Genomic DNA, 23,699 nt, shown 5'->3' with positions numbered 1-23,699 from the left:
CGGCCTCAGCTGCTATCACATCGCTCTGTCACACCACCGGACCGCGCCGACTAGGCCGGCGCCGCCCGGTCTTTCAGGCGGCGCGCGCGCGCCCGCGGCTACTTCCCACGCTCCGGCCTTGTGTGAAATGTCGAGAAGCCACGCGGACTCTGTACCTTTCACAAACAGGTGTGTCAAGAGTGTTGACCGATACAAAGGCCGGAACATGTGCTCAATGTCACACACCCTGTTTTATCAGCAGGCAAAAAGCAAGTGGCGATCTTGTAGGACTGCGAGGGTTCTGTCGTATTTTGATTACCGCTGGCTGGGGGCGCACAGCGTGCGGAAAGCATTTGCGGACGTATTGAGGAATTGTCTCTCACCGCGCTAGGATGTAAGGGGAGAGTGGGGAGAGCTGTATCAGTTTTTATGCTGAGATCCATTATACCACAATTAAGGTGGATAGGACCAAGATTATCATGTCTGCAGACATATACAACCTTAACACGCGCTCGGGTCGGGTCAGATTGACCCCCTCCCGAAGGTTTTTTCAGAATGGCTTCCGAACGCCTCGGCGTAGCCGCGCCAAATATTGCGTAGCAGTAGACAATTGAATAGCGAATCGTTGGAGATCAAACATTTAGATGTACTTGTAAGGTCGCTGACCTATGGCAGGTCAAAGTCTGGCCATGGTTTCAGCGAAGGCGATTTCTAGGGAATCGTCCAACCTGATGCAACAACTAAGTGTTAGACGAAGCCATACATCTCTGAGCTGCTTTCTTAGGCAACAAAAATAATGAATGAACAAATTGCGTTGACGTAAGGTCAGATTTGAAGGCCAGACCAAGGTCAAAACCAACCTGCTTTATTACTCTAGGGCTTGCTGTATGGGATAGTTTCTGGTGCTCATTTCAAAATTATTGGTATCAGAAACCGCATTATAATCTCCCATTGACTTGTTAGAGGTCAGAATAGGTCGATGACCTAAGGTGACCCAGGTCGATATTTTTTAGGAACACACTGCCTAGCGTAATCTTTGTCGCTTATTCAAATGCAAAACTCGTGACAGTCTTGTATGATTTTGGTCGCCATGACCTTCAAAAGGTAAAACAAGGCTATTATCCTTAAGTGAGCTTGTGACCTTTTACTTAGAAACAGTTATCTAAGTTTTGGGGGCACTTTAGAGACCAACCTGGGATTTGACCTTGTTTGAACTTATTTGACCTAAAGGTCATGATCTAGGAACCTCAAACTTTGACATAAGCAAGTTTACATACAGGTTAACACACCCTGTAAATTTGGCGTCTCTAGCTTTCTTAGTTCCCGATATCTCAGGGGGGTCAAATTAACCCCCATCCGAGCTAAGGGTATCTAGCCGGGCACCCGGGCGTGTGTTAAGCTGCACATTAAGTGGTAAAATCTCGTAGAACACGTGTTCTTTTATAAATGCATTTTGAATGAATCCCTTTCAAATGATACAACCTGCCCACCCTGGCGTAAGTTGTATCAAAGAGCGGGAAAAGCTGCATCGCTGTTTTTTCGCAGCAAATAGGCCGCCTCGTTATCAGGCTAAATGCATCGTCGCCATTCGTGTTTTACCACGAAGTTAGCTGGTGAGCCTTAATGGCGTTGTCTGCCTCTTACCCGAGGAGGAAGGGCGGGCACTGCTGGGAACAGACTACATGCATTACGATTGTCAGGAAAATATGCTCGCCTCCGCTATGCCGCAATTCAACGTGTTTGCGACGTGACAGATTTCTATCCTTTTTATTAGCCAGTGTTTGTCTTACAATTGCTGCCACCTTGGTTTTGGATGCTCAGGTAAGAGTTATGTACATAGGTCCTGGAAATGTGGACTTATTCCTTAGATAACAAAGACCACGGCAATCATGCCCGTCGATCATCGACAGTGCATCAGTCACTGACATCATTGTCAATAAGTCAGACAATGACATCACTTTCGGAACATCGCTGCCACCATACATGGGATCACCAAGGATGCGGCAGGGATACTTTGCCACTTGCAACTGTGGGATTTAAGAGCGACCCTGGTGCGCCAGGTGTTAATCCTCGGATGAAAAATTCAACAGTAATCGATAACCAGGGTCGGTGTTACTCCGAAACAGTTGTGCCGACGTCTGCCACCCGGCTGATGGCGTCATGATTCATAAAATATTCCTCGAAAGTTACCAAAATACCCGAAGGAAGTGAGGATTCCACCTACCACAACGCGCGACCTCAACACGCGCCCGGGTGGCCAGTTGGTACCCTTTGCTCGGGCGGGGGCCAATTTGGCCCCTCTGAGATCTCAGGAACTAAGAGAGCTGCAGACAACAAATCCATAGGATGTGTTGGTTTGTACGTGGACTTGCTTAACTCAAATTTTGAGGTACCTAGATTATGATCTTCAGGTTAAATAAGGTCAAACAAGGTCAAAATCCAGGCTGGTTTCCAAAGCGCCCCAGACCTAGATACCTGTTCTAGGTAAAAGGTCGTACGCTCATTTAAGGTCAGTGACCTTGTTTGGACTTTCGAAGGTAATGGTGACCAAAATCATACAAGACCGAATTGGGTTTTGTATTTGAATAAACACAATGGATTACACTAGGCAGTATGTTCCCTAAAATAAAATAATGACCTGGGTCATTTTAGGTAACTGGCCTATTCTGACCTTTAAGAAGTCCAGTGAAGACGTATAATGTGGTTCCTGTTGTCAATAAGCTCGAAATGAGCACCAAAAACTGTCCCATGCGGGAGGCCCTAGAGTAATGAAACAGGGTGGTTTTGGCTTTTGTCTGACCTTCATACCTGATCATAGGTCAATGTAGTTTGTTCACTAAATTGCTCTGTTGCCCAACAAAATATCTCAGGGATGTAAGGCTTCGTCTAACACTCCGTTCTTGCATCAGATTGAACTAGTCCCTAGAAATCGACTTGGCCGAATCCATGGCCTGACTTTGGCCTGCCGCAGGTCAGCGACCTTACAAGCTCGGTCTAAATTATTGATATCAAATTATCAGATATCGAATTATCTACAACTGCGAAAATTTGGCGCAGCTACGTCCGTCCATGAAATTTTTAAAAATCTTAGAAGCAAAAAACTGGACGTCAGGTACTTCAGTCTCCACGGGCCGCGCAGCGTCGGCCCAGCGGCTTGAACACTAAGCCGTGGCCAACGGGTGGACAAAAATGATGACGCACTTGAAAGAAATGCCTTTAAGCATTTAAGGACATCAAATCACACTTTTAGAAGGAAGCTCTGGCGTAAACTTCACTGTTACAATGTTTACGTTGATGATAAGAACAGAATGGTCTTTACAGCGCCGTGAAGTGGTACTGGAATCTGGTGATGGAACCGAAAAGGTAAAGGTAGAATCGCTATTCTTTGTGCCGCTGTAACTGTCAATCCGCCCAGAGCACATCCTCAAAGTTGAAACGGATGCACCTAGTCTAATCTTGAAAAGGTACGAATTAAGTTTTAAATACTTCAAAACATTATTATTTCACTAAGGTGGTTCTCGCACGCACCGCGCCCGCCGTCTGGTGTTACTTGCTGTGGCCCGTGCGGTTCGGTTTTACGGGAACTGCAGTCAAGACCATCGTTGTCCTTTCTCCCGAAATTTCGGATGTGCAGGCTCAAACCTTTTTATATAATTTGTTTTGCTAATCGACTCTGTAACATAATGAGCGTTCTCAGGCAAACAAAAAAAAAAAGGAAAAATGAGCAGCGTATGGGCTTGTTCGTCTTTAAACTCATTCCAACCCGTCTATTCAAGACTAATGACCCCCCCCCCCCCCATTCTTTCCGGGCAAGGATCCCCTTGGTAGAACACCATGGGGCACATATTATTCTCGGTCAAGGGCTGAAGGACCATCCCGTTCCACCGCGGGTGTCTCCTGGCTGTCATCCTGGCGACATAGGGTGGGATCCCCTGGTCGATCCAGAGGATTTAATGAATGGATACATCAGGCACTGGCCTCATCATCACATCGGTCTCCTTCCTGACGTGGGAGTTGGCCCCGGATCGACGCAGAAGCGCTCAATGATGCAAGAACATTCCTGATCGCCGCAGGTGGTTCAGTGATTGGACAACAAACTTCAGTTCGGCTTGTCGGACCCATGCTGAAACTGCGTTGGTGGGCCCACCGTTCGGTACTGGGGGTTCTGACTGCCACAGGACCCTTACTTTCTGTATCAATGTGAACACTCGCCAAAAGTTGGAATTCTTCTTTTTCATTGCCAGAGGGTCCCGACCAACACAAGAGGTCCTCTGCCATTCGCGGTGCCGTCTCCGTCCCTGTTGAGCCATGGACCAAAGCAATTCGCGGGCCTGGCCTTATCCCTGCCTGGGAAATGGACCCCGAGAGCTCAGACCGGCACAGAGTCGACTACTCGGTATCGGGGCCACTTGCCGCCACAGGACCCCTGTTGACGCTGTGGCCCCTGACAAGCACAGGAGCCCCTCATTGTGTCGGGGACCCTGAGCATCGCAAATCGCGCGCCCCGATCTCGTTTCCGCTTAGGAATTGGGTCCTGAGGGCTCAGACGGACATGAAGCCAACTGTTTGGCCCTGTACTGAGGCCCCGTATGTCAAATGGATGGCGAGCCCCAATACGAGGGCCCTTATAGGAGCCCTCGGACTGATATTCCTGGTCACAGCACTACGGGTGAGCGGCCGAGCCCGATTCCAACTGGGCCGGTGATCTTTGGTCCCGAAGGGCCCTTCAGGCCCCTCTTCGGACCCCTGCAAACACGGCTCGTGGCGACTCGGGTCACTTGCCGACACAGTACCCCCTGTTAGGCAGTCACTTGCCGACACAGTACCCCCTGTTAGGCAGTCACTTGCCGACACCGTACCCCCTGTTAGGCAGTCACTTGCCGACACAGTGCCCCCTGTTAGGCACTGTAAGCCCCTGACCGACAACCTCATGGCTTCAGTGACCCCAACTAATGCAGATCGCGGGCTCGGCCTTGCTCGTGCTTTGGAAATGGGTCCCCAGGGCTCAGACCGACGCGTGCCGACTGCTCGGTGTTGGTGGTCTCTAGCCGAATTAGAGGCCCACACTGTCTCAGGGGTGTCTAATCGATGCAAGGAGCTCTCTGACGTGACATGGCAATGGCTCATGATAACTGCCGTGCGCACCGCTGCTCATGCGAATAAAAGAGGGTTTGTGACTCGCCCGGCGGGCAAAGGCCTGTAAGCAAAAAGCGCGTTGGTTGAAGTTTGAACAAGTGCGTCACATGGATCATGTAATATTCCCTTTCCCAAAGCCAAAGTGCGCAAGGAAAAACGTCCTTGTGATAAACACCAAAAGGGAGAAATAAGTCTTAGTACAATGTTTCGTTGAATTCACACGATAAAAACTTGATGTTCGCATGTCTTTTCGCATAAGCAGTGTTTTAAGCTTTCTGAGGATTTATTTTGCAAACTTTTGACAAATTTGTATTGGTAACATAACCTAACACACACATTGGATAAAGCAAGGTAAATGAAATGCATTACTTTCATGGTGGTGAGCAGGGAGCTCAACGATATTTTTCCTGGGGAGCGGCTACTCGAAATAAAAATTCTGAGTTATTGAGAACGCATCGAGAAAACTGTCATTACTGATCAAATCGCACTCGTCGGATATAACAATGAGTGAAAAGTTATAGCTCATCGGATATAACAATGAGAAAAAGAAAAACAAAGAGGAGGCATATTCCCGTCAACACACACCAAGAGTGAAGTTTACGTCAGGTTGCGTTCATGCTCGTTGAGTGAGTTTTTGGTTAATAGTTGGGCTTTAGGGGTACGTCAACCACAGAGGTTAATTGCGCCTGATGATTTGTACATCGCACATGTTTCTATTACATTGTTGGCTGTATTGGCAGGTCATGTCATCATCTAAGCGATAATCTTACGAATCTGATGGCAGCTGATGTTTGAGGTGGTGCCCAGAGTTCAACTGGGCCATTGCTTCCCCCAGGGGCCAGTCCAGACGGGGGCTACTGTGCCATGTCCCCGCTTTGGGCCCCGAAGTGGCCCATAGGCTCCGAAGGGGCCCTTAGCCGGTTGAAAAAACGCAGTGTTTTTAACAAAGCGCAACAAAATTGGACGTCTTTGGGCTTCCAGTTGGCCAAGAACAGTCGCAGGCAAAAATGGAGGGCCCACGAGTAGACAAAAATTATCCTTCACTGATTGAGAGAGTGGTGATTGGAGGGTTTCCATGCTTATTACGCTATCCAGGGGCTCTGCGCTGTTTCCGGAGGCCCTGTATGTCCACATGCAGGATCAATCCGCTCGTTAAGGAGCCTTCTACGTTGCCCTTGTTTCTTTTGTATGTGCTCGGAGGGCCTTGAGCTATTGCTGAGCCCTTCATGTTAGCGTGCCGAGGCACACTTGTCAATGAGGGCCCTTCCACGGATTCTTTCCATTCGCCGTAAGGACTTTGTACGCTACAGCCGGAGGCCCCATATGTATACTGTCCGGGTATTTTCGTTTCCTCAGGGTCCCTTCATGTTGGTCTCGGCTAACCTGCCGACACATTCATGATATGCTCATGGGCCCTCCACATTGGTCTAGGGCCCGTCTAAATTTATGCCACTTGTTTAGGGCCCTACACTCTTGTCTGGGCCCCATCTGTTCACCTCCTCGGGCACACTGCATTGTTCAGGGGCTGCGCACATTGGGTCTCGGTATTTGAATGCAGGGCACCACGCCCCTGTCGGGGGCCATCTGACAGCCAGGTAAGATATACTCTTTCTTGCGGGGCCCTCCACACTGGATCTTTGATGCTTCTTTCTTCAATGGAGGGCTCTACGCTTTTGTCGCGACCCCTTCTGATAACGTGCCCGGGCACGCTCGATCGCTTGGGGCCATCTACATTGGGTCTTCGGTACCTTCTGTTTGAATCGAGTATCCTACGCTCTTGTCGGGGGCCATATCTGTTAACTTGCTCGGCCACACTGGAGCATTCCTGGGCCCTCCATATTGTGTATTGGGTTTTTCTTATTTGAATGGATGAGCCTAGGTTCTTGTCGGAGCTCCATCCACCAGCTGTTCGGGCCAATAGTGGATCCAGAGGGGGGAGGGGCACAGAACCATACCCCTTGTGCCCTGAGGGAACCCATAGGCTCCAAAGGAGCTGTGATCGGCCGGACGGACGCAGTTTTCTGACATAAAACACAACAAAATTGGTCGTCTTTTGGCCCCTAGCTATCAAGAACAGTCGCAAGAGCAAGTGAAGAGTCCGTAAGCATACAAAGTTAATTCATCGCTGATTGATGGGGTGGCGATTGGGTGACATTTTGAGGCTCACTAAGTTGCCCAGCAGCGTTGCGCTGTTAACGGGGCTCCTATATGTTCACTTGCTGGGTCAATCCGATCGCTAAGAAGCCTTCCACGTTGCCTTCGGTGTCTTTGCATTCATTCGTAGAACCCTACGCGTCTGTTGGGGCACCATCCGCTAACAGGCCGAGGCAGTCTTGGTTGATCAGGGGCCCTCCACAGATTCTTCCCATTCGCCCAGAACGTTGTACACGCTTTTGCCGGGGCGCCGTATACCGGGGTACTCTCAGTTGTTTAGGGTCCCTTCATATAAGTTTCGGGTTCTTTCCACTTGCTCGGAGGGCCTTGTGCTGTTGCTGCGGCTCATATCAGATGACACACCGAGCCACTCGATACTCAGAGACCCTGTGCATTGATCTAGGGCTTTTTCCTCTTGATCCCGTTAGCAGGGGACCCTTCACTCCTAGCGGGGTCCTGTCTGTTGACCTGCTGGGGTACTTTTGATCGCACGAGGCAATTAATCACGCACACTGGTCTTGGGTAATTCCCCTTTTCTCAGAGGTCACTGTGCTTTGGCTGGGGTTCCTATATGTCAGCCTGCCGGGGCACACCCGATCGTTCAGGAGCCCACCACTTTGGCCTTGCGTTCTTCTCGTTTGCTCTGAGGACCCTATACTTGTTGAAGGAAGCCTCTTTCTTGGCCTGACGCGGCACCCAAGATCGCTCAGGCTCCGTAGCCATTGGCCTTGGTGTCTTAGCCTGAGAGAAGCAGCTGGAGATCCTCTGATGAATTTTTGCACACAACTGTCAAACACCATTTTATGTGCCGCTGACGTCGTATTGTGTCATTTTCGTTGGTTATCAAGTTTGTGACACTTTTTGCACCTGGGTAAAGGGCGTCACAAATTTTCACGTTCTTAACTCATTTTAAATGCTGGGATATTTTGTAATCCTTCGTAACAAACAGAGCAAAAACACTGCATTAGTCATCAGCTATCGAAGATCACATCGACCAGCTGGTTAGCTGTAGATAAGCCAGTAATCAAGTTCGGGCTTGATTTTGGTGGCATTTAGCAGCTAGCTTTAACTTCTTTTGCCATGTTTCAGAAAACCTTAGCCTCAAGGTGACAGGATTCACCATTATCTGGAAAAATTGAATAAGCTCCATGTATGTGGATACGTAGCAAGCCTAGTTTTTTTTTAGGGCTACGTGGAGTAAGAGGGTTCCCGAATAAAAAAATACATGCCAAGAATCTTAAGATTTAGCTGCCGGAATGCGAGGATTTTTTGGACAGGCCCTTAACCATAGGAAGACGCTCACAATGTTGCATGCCCCCCCCCCTCGACAAAATCCTGGATCCGCCTTTGGTTCCCCCTCCCTTACCTCCATTACTGACGCGTGTATCCGAGTCCACCTTTCTGCAACTGTGAATGAGGTCTTGGTTGCCTGCTCTACGTGCGCGGAGCCACGGGAGGAGACGTGTCACTGAAGCTTTACTTCGTCCTTCTCACACGCTCCGCAATGTGGGCCGCATACCTGAGGCTGGTATCTGGGGCCTGGCACCTGAGGTCTGGAGCCTGGTACCTGAGGCCGTATACCTGAGGCTGGTCTCTCGCCTCCGTTTATTGATGACTTCGTGCGGGCGTGCCGGGGGCGGGGGGGGGGGGGGGGAGTACCGCTGGCCATGGCACCGCTCCAAAGGAAATCATCAGCCACAGTGCAACAAATTGCGGAAATACCACCAGCATGCGGAGGGGGGGGGGGGGGCACGGGTTAGATTGTTATAGTGGTATGAGCCCCATGCTGGGGTGGCTTTTGGAAACGCCTGATTGACTTGACCAAATTGCATTGTGTCCCTCACTGAGAAAGATTCTGCCGTAATTAATGGGAAGATCTTACGACGACTCTTTACCAACTACGCGGGAACTACAACTAGCAGCTATCAACAGCTGACGCCTCACGACTGAAAATGCAGATCCAGAGGGTCGTCAACCGCTCCGCCGTCAGACTTCTTGTGCCTCGAAGCTGCCACCGGCGGCTCGAGTGGCGTGGCGCCAATAACGCGTGCGAAAACCGTCTGATAAGATGTCGCTACAAACGGCACGTGTCTACTTTTTGTGGAAACGCTGGCACTAAGAGTGCTTGTGCAGCATACGAGAGGACGTGACCACATCCCAAGCGTAGATGGTCCGGTTCGTGTCGTTAATGGTTCCACAAAAGGGATAAACCGGGAACTTAAACCATCCAGCAGCTGCATTCTGGGGGACACAGAACCCGGAAAGCGGCAACTATAAGTTCGCACCACTGAGGGACATATCTGACGACCTTTGCAGAGGGTACACCCCCAGGGACTACGACAAGTGCAGTGCATGACAGCGGAGTATAATGTCCATTTTCCAGGGGGGAGAGAGCATTGCAGGCGTGGTCTTTTTGTTTGGGATGGCTACGAGAGAGAGGTGGTCACGCTCGTGGAAGGGTTCGGACCACCGGTCCCGCTCGCAGAAAGGTTCGGGCCGCCGGTCCCGCTCGCCGAGGGGTTCGGACCACCGGTCCCGCTCACGGAGAGGCTCGGACCACCGGTTCCGCTCACGGAGAGGCTCGGACCACCGGTACCGCTCGCACAAAGGTTCGGACCACCGGTCCCGCTCGCGGACAGGTTCGGACCACCGGTCCCGCTCGCGAGGGGGGGGGGGTCGGACTACCTCTCTCCCTCGTGAAGGGGTTCAGACCACCGGTCCCGCTCGCGGAAGAGTTCGGACCACCTCTCCCATAGCGATCCGAAGCAAAGAACCGTTATGTGTAACGCCGGTCGTCCGTCATGCTTAGCTAAGGCCGATCCCATGAGGTGGGTCGTCCGTCATGCTTACCTAAGGCCGATCCCATGAGGTGAGTCGTCCGTCATGCTTAGCTAAGGCCGATCCCATGAGGTGGGTCGTCCGTCATGCTTAGCCAAGGCCGATCCCATGAGGTGGGTCGTCCGTCATGCTTAGCTAAGGCCGATCCCATGAGGTGAGTCGTCCGTCATGCTTAGCTAAGGCCGATCCCATGAGGTGGGTCGTCCGTCATGCTTAGCTAAGGTCGATCCCATGAGGTGGGTCGATCGAAGAGGAAGAGCTCTGTTGGATCTGATCGTCACATCGACTGATCCGAACTCAGCTTCTGTGCGGAATGCTACATTGAAAGAATAGATGAGTTCGAACATTGAGGACGGAGACATTCACGTAACGTTGGTAAATAGGGAGGGGTAAGGTCCAATTTGTAGTGTTTCCGAACTCAACCGGATTTGCGATAACGCTCTTCGTGAGGAAAATGTTTCAAGGTTAGAAGGAGAGTGAATCGCGCCCTTCTTTGTTTGGGACGCGTTTCATTCGCTCAGAGCTTTCACGCCCTGAGGGTTCTGTTGATAACTCTAGATATCCCTCACGGTTCAGGAAATTAGTTTTTGGTTGAAGCGCACATCCAGCTATCTTCAGCGATGTAGCCAGTTGATTGCGTTGCTGAAGTTGGTTTTGAAGTTGATGCTTAACGTAAGCTGTTAATGGGTTTCAGCACGCGCCCGCGTCATCGGTTGAATACTCTTCGCTCAGGTGGTGGGGGTGGGGGGGTGGGGGTCACTTTGATCCTGTAAGATCTCAAAAACCCAAAGAGCTAGGAACATCAAATTCACAGGGTTGTTTGGCCGGTATGTGAAATCACGTGCGTAAAACTTTAAGGTTGCTAGGTTATTATTTTTGGGTCAAAAAATGTCAAGCAAGGTCAAACTTGAGATTGGGGTCTTAAGTGTCCCCGACATCCTTATGCAACCGCCCTCAACCTGGAAACCTGCTTCAAGCAAGAGGTCGGTGGTGTCTAATTAAGTTCAGTGACATTGTTTGACACTTGGAAGGTCACGGGGATCCAAAATTCCACGAGACTGTTTTGATTTAGGCAACCGACTTAACGTCAAGGATTGCGCTGGGCGGTATGCTTTTAAAAAAAAGGATGTTTACCTGGGCATTTTAGGTCATAAACGTACTCCGACTTTTGAGCGGTCCGTGGAAGATATCTCTTGCGGTTCCTGTTATTAATAAATCCGAAATAAGTGCTGGAAATTTCCTGCACAGGAGTTTCTCGAGTAAAAAGCAGGTTGGTTTAGACCCTTGTCTTACTTTCTCCCTGACCCTGGGTCATTGGAATTTGTTGTACTCCTACAAAACCGTGTCGTTGCTTAACAAACTATCTCAGGGATGTATGGGTCAGTCCAGCACTCCGTTGTCGCATCATGTTGAGCGATTCTCTGAGAAATTGCATTCGCTGACAGCCACGGCCTGACTTTGACCTGCCATAGATCGGCGACCTTACAAGGTCAATCACAACTACAATCCCAATTTGCCACACCGAAATGTTTGAAATTCATTTCCCCAAAACTACACAAAGTGTGGCGCGGCCACGCTGCACCGTTCGAAAACAAATTCTAGAAAACCTGTTTGGGGGCCAATTAATCTCACCTCCCCCGGGGGCTTTTACGCTTCTTGAGGTCGAAACAGGTGATCATTTATTTGAATGGCAGGTCAGGGATATTGTACACCATTAACATAAGTTGCGCGGTTTTTCCGAATGATCAGCAGCCTGCAGTCTCAAGGTGTTCCTTGTTTGGCGATAGGAAGCTTTCCTGTAGCTCTATGCCTCAAAACAAAGCTCCAATTAACTATCGATGCTCTATCCGCGCATCGTGCGCGTCAAACCAATCGTTGTTCAGCACCGCACTGCTGTCCACCCGGCGGTGGCCCTTCTGACACACACCACTGTTGACCATGACAATGGAATGTGCATCAGATTTCGCGATCGAGTATGAAGCCGACACACTGCTTAGATATTTCACCGCCTCCATGTCGCGCCAACCGGCATGACAGGCCGCATGCTGGTGACCAAAAAGTTATCTGTTTTGAGCAGACCAAGCCGTTTTGTCTGCCCAATGGGTCCTGTGAGGCTGTGAACCCCATAATCATGTTCTATAGCCTCAAACCTGTACCAGTAATTATGCTTTTGTGAACTTGTAAGAATAACTTAGAGGGTAGGGGTAGTCGCCACGTGGGTAGCCTTGAAGAAAATGAGGGCTGGAATGAGGGCGAGATGCGTTTTAATGCCGCACAACAGGACGCATGACCTCGTGACACCGCTAGTCTATTTCTTCATTTGGCGCGGTGTCATGGCGAGATGCTATTTGCTGCCACGTCTGTACTGCTGCTACGTTACATTTTCTGAAGAATAGCCACATAGGACTCAGATTTCTTGAGGTGTGGTATGAGGCGGGGGGGGGGGGGGGGGGGATCGAGCACCGGACGTGATTCTCTGACATTAATGCTAGTCACAATTTCGGCCCACTGCCCTGCGAGTCGATTTCTCGACTGGTTGGTCCGTCACGCATGGAGAAGCAGCGCCGTCAGGGTCACGTCTGCTGTCGCTGTTGCAGGTGAAGCGGTGGCGAGCGCAGGGCATGGAAGTGCCCATGTGCACTGCTAGACCCGGCTGGCAAACCATCTCGTTTCGCCAACCCAAGTACAAAAAGACGTTCTGCAAAATCGACATAAATCTGGTCGATATTCTCGACATTGATATGCAACGTCAGGTACGTCATGCTCAGTCGTGGATAGCGTGTCACGTTGCTGCGGCGAAGCCCTCTAGTCCCTCTCCACACAGGGAAGGGAGACTGGAGACACTCGTTACCGTTAGTCCCGCAAGTATGTCACCATTGTACTGCTGAGCTTCCTTGCAAGTGTTGTCTTCGCTGATAGTTGTTAAGAATCTCCTCCCAGAAGTGCTAGCATGCATTCAGTGGCCTTGCGCGTTATTCGCCTTCCCTGAAGCAGTCCGAGTGGTATCAAGGATAGCATTGGTATCAGAGGTACCTGGCCTCAAATGCTGTACCGCATAGGTTGTGACTGATTGCTCTGTAGCGGTGAGATTTCATCTCCCGCCCCGAGAAGCACAGAACGCTTTTGCCAAAACTGCCATATCATGGTCGCTGCCCTCCTACGTCACGCAGCATGGAACCACGCGAGCCAAGCATCCACTGCACATTCCTGACCCCTTCACCGCAACGTGATGCTTGTACCACATCCTCTGCTTCCGCGCCCGGACGCCGAATAAACATTGCCACAGCCAGTGCGGCCGGCCGGTGGAGTAAACAAACGCCCGGCTGGTGATCCCAGGTGGTGCGGCTGGAGCCGATGGTCACCATGGGTCAGCTGACGGCCACGCTCAACCCGCTGGGCTGGACGCTGCCCATCATACCCGAGATGGATGACCTCACCGTCGGTATGTGACGTCACTGCCGCGCACGTCCAGCTCATGATGTAACGTCACTGCCGCGCACATCAGCCGACAATGCGACTTCCCTGCCGCGCACGTCCAGCTCGTGATGGGACGTCACTGCTCCTCTCGTCACCCCATGACGTGCCGTTGTCACCGCTCTACCTCCCCTTACGATGTGACGTCACTGCTCACCTCGTCACCCCATGACGTACCGTCACTACCGCTCTACCTCCCTCTTACGTTATGACGTCACTGTCGCGCCATGTCACCACTTATGACGGGACCGACTAGTAGCTATTATTTTGGAATAACCGTTGTGGTTGGGAACTGGTGCAGTCGTTTCATGACGGTGCCTGACGAGGTTGGCTGAGGGCAAGCGACTTGTCTTCATGAGCCTGTTTAGATAGCGTGACAGGTAATTGTCCGTGGCTTTATGACCACTTCACCGCAAAGAAAAGATGTAGGGAAGGTGGGAGCAATCTGACTGGGGATCAGAGCCCCCACTTGGGTCCTTGTGCGAATGCACTGCGCAATTACATCAGCTTAAGCCACAGGCATAACTTTTTGTCAGCGGTCCTGTAGGCTTCTCGTAGTTTTATCCCAGGCATGCTCCAAAAAAGGCGGCACCTCTTTTTCTCCGCCTCTCACTTGTTCTAATATTCTCTCTCTTTGTTTCTGCACCTGTATATTCAGTTGATAGCACTAGTTTCGCCCATAGTTTGACGGCCGCCCTTTTGGCCGTCCCATCATCCCTTTAGTCTGTGTGACGCATTCAAGGAGCACATGTGCTGCTTGCTTAGCCATTAAGAGATGTTTGGGCAGGTGTCTTGCCCCTTATGCCGAACCTTTCGGCGGCACAACGGAGGCTGACATAACTCCTCTACGTTTCCAGGCGGCCTGGTGATGGGTACAGGTGTAGAGTCGTCGTCACATCGCTACGGTTTGTTGCAGCACATCTGTTTGTCCCTAGAAATGGTGCTCTCTAACGGCTCCGTCATCACCTGCTCAAAGGTCAGAACCAGCTACTAATGCCCCTTTGTCTCCCTCCGTCCCTCCCCTTTCCTGTTTCAGTCAGTCTCCGGCCTACTCTGACTATCTGACCGCACTGTCCTTAAATGTATGTCTCTTACACTATTCTCTTTTCCGCTCCTTCCAGCCGCCCCACGGATTTTCTCACCTTCCATCTCTCTGCCTCCGCCGAACCATATCATTTCCTATTAAAAGAGTCGCTAAAAGACTAGAAGGTACACTTAAATGTCTGCCCTCAGCTAACCACTAGCGTGCCATTTGTTTGACGGGCGGCGACGAGCGACGCCCGCTGTCATCCGTCACCACCACAGGACGAGAACACCGTCCTCTCCCACGGCCACCGGCCTCTGCCGCAGGACGAGAACGCCGACCTGTTCTACGCGGCGTTCTGGTCGTACGGCACGCTCGGCTTCCTGACGGCGGTCGAGGTGCGGATCGTGCCGGCGCAGCCGTTCGTGCGGCTGCGGTACCGTCCGACGACCTCGCGCGCCGAGCTGACGGCCCTGCTGAGCCGCGAGTGTGGCGGCCAGCACCAGTTCGTCGAGACGCTGCTCTTCGACCGCGACCGCGCCGTTGTCATGACGGGCGACTTCGTCAGCAGCGCCGAGCCGGACAAGGTCAGCCGTGCGCAGACCTGGACGGCTAACTGGGTCATGTGCGTGAGGTCCTCTGTGTCACGGGTCAGAGGCGAGCAGACCTGGGAGGCTGACTGGGTCATGCGCGTGTCAGGAGCGAGCAGACCTGGGCGGCTGACCGGGTCATGTGCGTATCAGGAGCGAACAGACCTGGACGGCTAACTGGGTCATGCGCGTGAGGTACTCTGCGTCACGGGTCAGAGGCGAGCAGACCTGGGCAGCTGACTGGGTCATGCGCGTGTCAGGAGCGAGCAGATCTGGGTAGCTGACTGGGTCATGCGCGTGTCAGGAGCGAGCAGACCTGGGTAGCTGACTGGGTCATGTGCGCGAGGTCCTTCGCATTACGGCTCAGGAGCGGGCAGACCTGTGTAGCAGGCAAGGTCTGGGGCTTGTGGTCCTCTGCATCGGGTAAGGTAAGAGTCAAAGTTTTACAAAAGTACTGAGGCGAAGCACTAGTGTCAAGGATAGAATAACTGTACGTGTTATCGTCCTGGCCTGGTGTGTCTCCTCTTGTCTGGTGTGTTGGCGAGTGGTGTGTGTTGGTATAAACTGGCCGAAACGTTGTGTGCACACTAATGCACCAGACGATTATGATTCGAACAATTATTCCACCCGTGAAGGTGCGGCCGCGCCGGCGGCCGTGAAGAGCTGGGCGGCTCCTGACAAGGTGAGACAGCGAGCAGTCCCCTGCACCAGACAAGGTCAGGGCAAGGCCATTCTGTGGATCTGCCGACCCGCGAAGGTCACGCCTCGCGGTTCTGCAGCTGGCGCTTCCGTTTGCCAGGGAGGCCAACAGCTTGACACGTGGGGTGTTATGCAACACGATGATAATTCACCTTTGCATCGGGCGGCTGGGTGACGTCAGCGCCGAGGCGGGCTGGTCCCCGGACCACCAGCCGGCCGCGGCCCCGGCGGCCCGGTGCGGCCCCCTGCGGCGTCCGGGCGCAGGAGCGGCACCGCCAGCGGTGGGCCGGTCCGGCTCCGTCGGTGCCGGGCCGGGAGCCGCCGGCCGACAGCGGCCAGCCGGAGGCGAGATCGATAAGGGAGACCCCGGGACGCCGGCTCCAGGAATTAGCCGACCCGGGACCAGCATGATGAGTCGTCGGGCCGCCGCCGGCTCCGTATTGACTAGCCACTGCCGCTGCTGCTCCCCAGGTGAACGCCATCGGCATGTGGTACAAGCCGTGGTTCTTCAAGCACGTGGAAGGCTTCCTAGAGCGTGGCCAGGGCTGCGAATACGTGCCGCTGCGCGACTATTACCACCGGCACACGCGCTCCATCTTCTGGGAGATCCAGGCACGTGAGCTTTCCGGGCCTCTCCTGGGGTGGCTGCTTCGCAGTGCCAGTGGGCGGGAGTGGGGAGCGAGCGAAAAGGGCGATCGGTATCTCGTCAAGTATGGTGCGTATTTTTGCCAGCCGCCTTGCATTGCTGTATTGCATTAATCGAATGGTCCGTACTTTATACCGCCTAGCTGATACGCATTTCGATTTTAAAGGCGCTTGGACCCGACCGGAGCAGGAGGCTTCTTCCCATTTAAAATGTATTGTAGTACACCGCTTACCTTTAAAAACAATAGAGCATCTAGCGTTTTCTAGATCAACGTTATGGTGGTGCAGATTCAATCGGTGGACATATCTCAGCTTAGTGGGCTTCAGGATTTCCCCGTTACGCGGAACACCTTGGTAAATCATCGCTGATTAGCTGAACCCATGTACAGGATATCATACCATTCGGAAACAACGCGGCGTTCCGCTGGATCTGCGGCTGGATGGTGCCGCCGAAGGTGTCGCTGCTCAAGCTGACTCAAGGCCAGACCATCAAGGAGCTGTACGAAAAGAACCACTTCATCCAGGATATGCTGGTGCCCCTCGACAAGCTGGATAAGGCACTGGACGTATTCCACAAGGAGGTCAAGGTAAACGCTGAGTTCAGCCTCCCGCAGCGGTGGAGCAAGGTCGTCTGGTACTGGTTTATTGCGACTCAACTTTCTGCGAATCGACTCCGACTCCGATCTAGCTGCCTCTAAGTAGTCGTGTACATACCAGCCGGACCCAGCCTCCTCAAGCACCCGATAACAAAGGGCTCAACGCCCAGCCGCGTTGCTGAAGACCAAGCAGCTGATGTGGCCATGTATTCGACCTGGGCATGCACAGCCGTCAGCTATTTGTGACGCCAGCTCGTCACGGACACGCGCGCAGCATTAACAAACTGGACTGACTGGGTAGTGGGTGGACTCGGCTGGTGGTCAAATGCGTCACTATCAGCAACCCTTTCAGCACTGCCATCTACCAGTCGGTGTGCAACAATAGAATGCCATCCATAAGGTTGTCAGTTGTCATCGATGAGCGCGCATGGCTGAGGATAGACTTCAACGCCGAGAACAGCCTCTCAACATTGACTTGGGTCACACGCAGCGCAGTGAGCTTTCGGGCAGGATCATCCCTGCTCGGGAAAGATGGGGCTGGCGGCTTCTTAACCCTGGCCCGCTGCAACTGCCGCACGGTCTCAAGATCCACCTCAAGCGGCGACGGGCGTCACCGTCTGTCCAGTTGTCGACGTTGCTGTAGGCTATCCAAGACTAGTTTCATTCCGTTGGCGTGCGTGCCGCTCTCTCTGCCACGGATGTCCTTCTTCTGCAGCTCGCCTGTTGACAAGACTGTCTGAACATGTCCGGCAGCGGTGGCCAGGCATGTTCAGCGGCGTTGAGGTTTCTCGTCTGGGAGCAGCTGGTATTGCAGGTTCACGAACAGGGGGACGTTTGAAGGACTGACGCGTTTTAAACTTGTCTCACGGCCACACTTATATTCATAAAACTGATGCGCCCTAAGGGACATCAACGATCTGTTTCTCCTCATGTCGTCCTTGCCACCATACAACCACACTGCACACCCAGCACGCGCTCAACACGCGCGCCTTCATTGGGATGCACAACTCGGCCCTCAGCTCCGTGGAATGTGCCTCCTTCCCGCATGTTTCTGCTGTGATCTACCTTCCGATTTGCGTGATTGCCTTATTCATTTGTGTGACGCGACAGGGCTTGCCCTGATGCACAAGAGCTTTGAGATTACATCAAAGCGAAAAAACTAAGGCTACCTGTGAGTTGTTCTTTGCGAGATCAACCTATGTTATTGGATAAACTGATATGGTATTCAGTGTATTATATAAGCTGATTCGATAAGCTTTTTGATTAACTGTGCTGTTGATAAACCATACATGACAAACTATGTTATCAGGTAAACTGATTGCATAAGCTTTTTATGTAACATATGATGTTTTTGAGCGGTCCGTGTTAGCTTTAACGTGTTGCTTAAATTTACGTTGAGTCAAAACCTCTGATTTGAACGCGAAGCGAAGTGTACCATTTTAGTTCGATAAACGTTGTTGCATAGCATCCTGACGGGGTCAAAACTATTAGATAGTAGCAAGACAGACATTCACATTTCTTCATCTAGTGTATAAAACATTTTTATCAACGCTTCAATTTTTGTCTCCCACACTAAGCCTCATTACAATGAATGAGATAGCTCTACGACCGTCTTCATCCTCCGTTCCCATCCGTACGTCACGCTCAATCTTTGCGGAAGATGTAGTCTTGTGGTGCACGCACCTCTCCATGGATCGTCCACGGTCTGGACGATATCGCTACCTGGAGCCAGCGCTGAGCGTTTCCCGTCTCCGCCCCAAAATCCTAATCCGTTGTCTCGCATGAAGTAGTCGCCCTATGACCCATCTTATTTCACTACTCGTCTTCAAGGACGGCGATTTTCCCTGGCGTCACTCTTGATTGTGGCCTTTAATTTCACATCCACGCCCGTCGCAAGTAGACAAAGGCGACAAAACAATTCAACATTGTTCGTGCTGTCCTTACACGTTATCGTGAGGCGACCAACACGCTCTCCTTCACATGTACACAGGTTCGATGCGACCAGCCTTGAGCGTAATGTTTCTATCTTTTCTTATCTGGATCCTTCTCATCGGCGGAAGCTTTACATGATTCAGAACGCAGCTCTCCGATCTATCCCGGTTGCGTGGGCATGGGTTTCCAGTGATCGCTCTCCACGCAGATGCTCACTGTGAGACCCTGACTATTCACACTCCTCTCGCTCTCTTCGAGCATTATTTTCGAACTCAGTCCGTCCGTGACCATCCTCAGGTTATCCAGCCTCTAACCATCCTCAGGTTATCCAGCCTCTAACCATTCTCAGGTTATCCAGCCTCTAACCATCCTCAGGTTATCCAGCCCCTAACCATTGCCCAAGCCTGCACCGTTCCACGTCTCTGGTCGGAGCCCAACAGACCTGCGCCCAGGTGCCCACCGTTCCATGCCCCTGGTCTGAGTCCAACAGACCTGCGCCCAGGTGCCCACCGTTCCATGCCCCTGGTCTGAGTCCAGCAGACCTGCGCCCAGGTGCCCACCGTTCCATGCTTCGGTCCGAGTCCAGCAGACCTGCGCCCCAGGTGCCCACCGTTCCATGCCCCTGGTCTGAGTCCAGCAGACCTCGCGCCAGGTGCCCACCGTTCCATGCCCCGGTCGGAGTCCAGCAGACCTGCGCCCAGGTGCCCCCCGTTCCATGCTTCTGGTCCGAGTCCAGCAGAACCTGCGCCCAGGTGCCCACCGTTCCATGCCCCTGGTCTGAGTCCAACAGACCTGCGCCCAGGTGCCCACCGTTCCATGCCCCTGGTCTGAGTCCAACAGACCTGCGCCCAGGTGCCCACCGTTCCATGCTTCTGGTCCGAGTCCAGTAAACCTGCGCCCAGGTGCTCACCGTTCCACGCCTCTGGTCCGAGTCCAAGTGCATCGGTTCATCCATCGGTGCATCGGCTTCAGCATAGCGGTTTCTCTCTTCTCCGTCCAAGCTGGCTTTGCCACCACCTTTGGAGGTCTCCTTATTTATAATTCAAATCAAACCCTGATATTTGTTTCCACCGATATCTATTCACGATAATTATTGCCAGCGAGATTCATTTCCGATTCCACAAGTTGCGTGCAGTGCGCTCTTTACCGTTTTCCTTCTTCAGTGCTCGAACCAGATGAGAGTAAGCGGTGGGAGCGGTCTTCGGCGAACAGTCAGAGACGCCCTGTCGCCTCCTCCCATCTCTTTCAATTTCTTTTCTTGTTTTTGTCTGAACTTCCCGTTATTCTGCAAGCCTTCTGTCACGTCGAAAAGCAAGCTTCGGTATTCACTCATCTGCTTGAACTCCGTACCTTCCGTTCCTTCTCAAACCTCTCGTCAGCAATTCATGGCATCGTCTTCCTTGTTGAGCGTTACTATTTGGTCCATTTCCGTCCCCACGCCAGCAGTTTTTTCTTCGGATCCCCGGCCAACTGGGTAAAGGAGGTGATTCTCGGAGGGATGCCGGATAACTGACAGATCTCGGTCTGACCGAAGGCAGCTGCTCCCTTCCTCAGATCACGTACTTAGTCTTGTCTCCTGAGAAATGGAGTAAAAGGTGGCCGAAACTATCTCTTCTTTCAAGGAAAGTTTGGCCGGCCTCCGACCGAGCCATACCGTCTGATCCACCATCATCTGGTCACACACACAGACACAACCCTCTGGCCCGCCATCACCCAGCTCCACATAGACACATCCTCTGATCCACCATCATCCATTCACACACACACAGACACACCCGTCTGACCCACCATTACCCAGCTCACACACAAACACACTTGTCTGACCCACCATCACCCAGACCGCATACAGACACACTCTCCTGACCCATTATCACCCAGACCGCACACATCAGTGGGACCCACCATCATCCAGCTCACACACAGACACATCATCTGACCCACCATCGCCTAGCTCACACACAGACATACCCGTCATTATCAGCGCACTATCTCCTGCCAACATCCTCAGTCTTGCTCGGCGACAACCACCCTGTCCTACCCAATAGACTATTCACATTCCTCATAGAGTCGGGCCCCGTTCATTCTATGCAAAGCTCGAGACCTTTTCTATACCCATTCCTTACATATGAAATATGTTATCAAATCATCGTCAAGCCATTACGCTTTTCGACCTGTCATTAGCTTTGCCTTACAACTGATGGTCCAAATGTCAGAAGCTGTACCACCTGCTCTCCTCTCACAGAAGCCATCGCATATGGCTACAGCCGGCGGCATTAGCTTTACAAAATACGTGTCAAATGTACACACACACACACACACACACACACACACACCACACACACACACACAACACACACCACACACACACCACACACACACAACCCCACACACACACACACACACACCCACACACACACAAACAACACACACACACACACACACCACACACACACCACACCCACACACCAACACACACACACCCACCACACACACCACACACACACACACACAACACACACACACACACCCACACACACACACACACACACCACACACACACCACACACACACACACACACACACACCACACACACACACACACACACACACACACCACACCCACACACACCACACACACACACACACACACACACAACACACACACACACACCACACACCACACACACACAACACACACACCACACACCACACCACACACACCACACACACACACACACACACACACACACACACACACACACACACACACACAACACACACACACACACACACACACACACACACACACACCACACACACACACACCACACCCACACACACACACACACAACACACACAACACACACACACACACACACCACACACACACACACACACCCACACACACACAACACACACACACACACACACACACACACACACACACACACACACACACACACACACACACACATATATATATTATATATATATATATATAATATATATATATATATATATATATCTATATATATATATATTTGGTTGGGAGTTTAGACCCCACAAACACACACACACATACACACACACACACTGAACTACGTATGCATTATTCCACCGGCGGAGATTTGGAGTAGAGGTTAGTTCAATGCTGGCGACCTATACGCGCTCCCACTCCGGTCTTAATATTGACACCAGAGTGACTCTGACTGCAACTCCGACTCCACCGCACTGCTCACTCCCCGGTAGCGGCCACAGCAGAGCTAGTGAAACATTGATGGTCCTTTTCTGTGCCCAGCAGGTCTCTAAGCTAGCACGTCTCGCCCGTACACGGCCGCAGTATCGTTTGTATATGCCCAATGTTCACAACGCTCTGTCTATAAATATTCGTTCGGGGCCTGGAATGCAAATATTAACCTTAACATACTCGGTGACGGTGAAGTTGGCAGTATTTATTGATGACTGCCGGTCGCGGCCATGGGATGAAGCGGTGTGCACTGCCGCAGAGACTCCGTGCCCGGACCGCCAGTGGAGGATGCGGCGCGAGACTGTGGCGCCACCTTTACTGAACCGGTGTCGTCCCCTGCCGCTGCAGATCTACCCGATGTGGCTGTGTCCATTCGTGCTGCCGGCCCACCCCGGCTTCCTGCAGCCGGCGAGCGGCCAGCGGCAGATGTACATCGACATCGGGCCTACGGCGTGCCGCAAGCTCGCGACTTCGACGCGCACAAGACCAGCAGGAGGGTTAGAAGTTCGTCATGGACATTGGCGGGTGAGAGCTCGCAGGCAATGGTGGTGAAAAGGAATGTATGGGATGGCCCATTCATGAGTTTTAAGGCCTGTAGCGGTACGCGTGGCAGCTATAGAAAGGAGACGCACCTTTCGCGTTCGGTTTTTCGTTTGGGCTTGGCTTGTAAAACAACGTGTGTGTGCATGTGTCTTGGTTTTTGCCATCCATGAACAATTTGATCTGTGTCATGGCGTGAACTGGCACTCCGGTGACCCGATCTGCCTGGGATGAATGCCGCCGGGTCGCGAGGTCGGATCCAGGCATCCTCGAGATTATCCATCGGGGAGAGGGGTGGAGGGGGGAGGGGGGGGGGGTTGAACGCCGCCAGGTTTGTCCGTCTTCCCTCTCTCACCTTTTTTCCGAGATCCTGCAATGTCCCGTGTACCAGGAGACATGCTGCATGTACCAGGCATCAGTGGACCTCAGTGTTCCCCCACCCCCACCCACTCTACCCCAGCGTGGTGGAAGCCCCGCAATAGCGCCCAAATTATCCAGCAGAGGGGCACATGTGCGGCTAGGTACCGGTGCGGAGGACTCCCAAATGCCTGTCATCTCGTCCCCCACTCTCCATTCTTTTCACTGCATACTTCTAAAATGGTCATTGTTAGCCGGAAGGGCTGTAATCCCAACCAGCCAAGGTCAAGCACTTTCCCACGAAAACTCCGGACGGACATGACTGTGGTTACAGCAGGGCTAATTAATAATGGCCCGCCTACTCAGCCACATGAAGCTGCACACTTTCAAAGAAAAAGCTTTTGTCACGGAATAAAATGCTGTGGACCCCACAGTCTGTCAAACATTTCGCCGAGCTCTCAACACGGACGTTCCTATGATAGCGTATT

The 23,699-nt window shown here is 52.2% G+C and overlaps 1 pseudogene; it reads left to right on the top strand.

The window, feature by feature from the left end:
* The window catches only part of LOC119111467 (delta(24)-sterol reductase-like), a 35,423-nt pseudogene that overhangs the window by 9,656 nt on the left and 2,068 nt on the right, over window positions 1-23,699 (top strand).

The sequence above is a fragment of the Pollicipes pollicipes genome, unplaced genomic scaffold, assembly GCF_011947565.3.
Source record: "Pollicipes pollicipes isolate AB1234 unplaced genomic scaffold, Ppol_2.1 Scaffold_7261;HRSCAF=8764_pilon_pilon_pilon, whole genome shotgun sequence".
Taxonomy (NCBI): Eukaryota; Metazoa; Arthropoda; class Thecostraca; order Pollicipedomorpha; family Pollicipedidae; genus Pollicipes; species Pollicipes pollicipes.
Note: the sequence above shows the minus strand (reverse complement) of the source record. Positions and strands in the feature narration are given on the sequence as shown.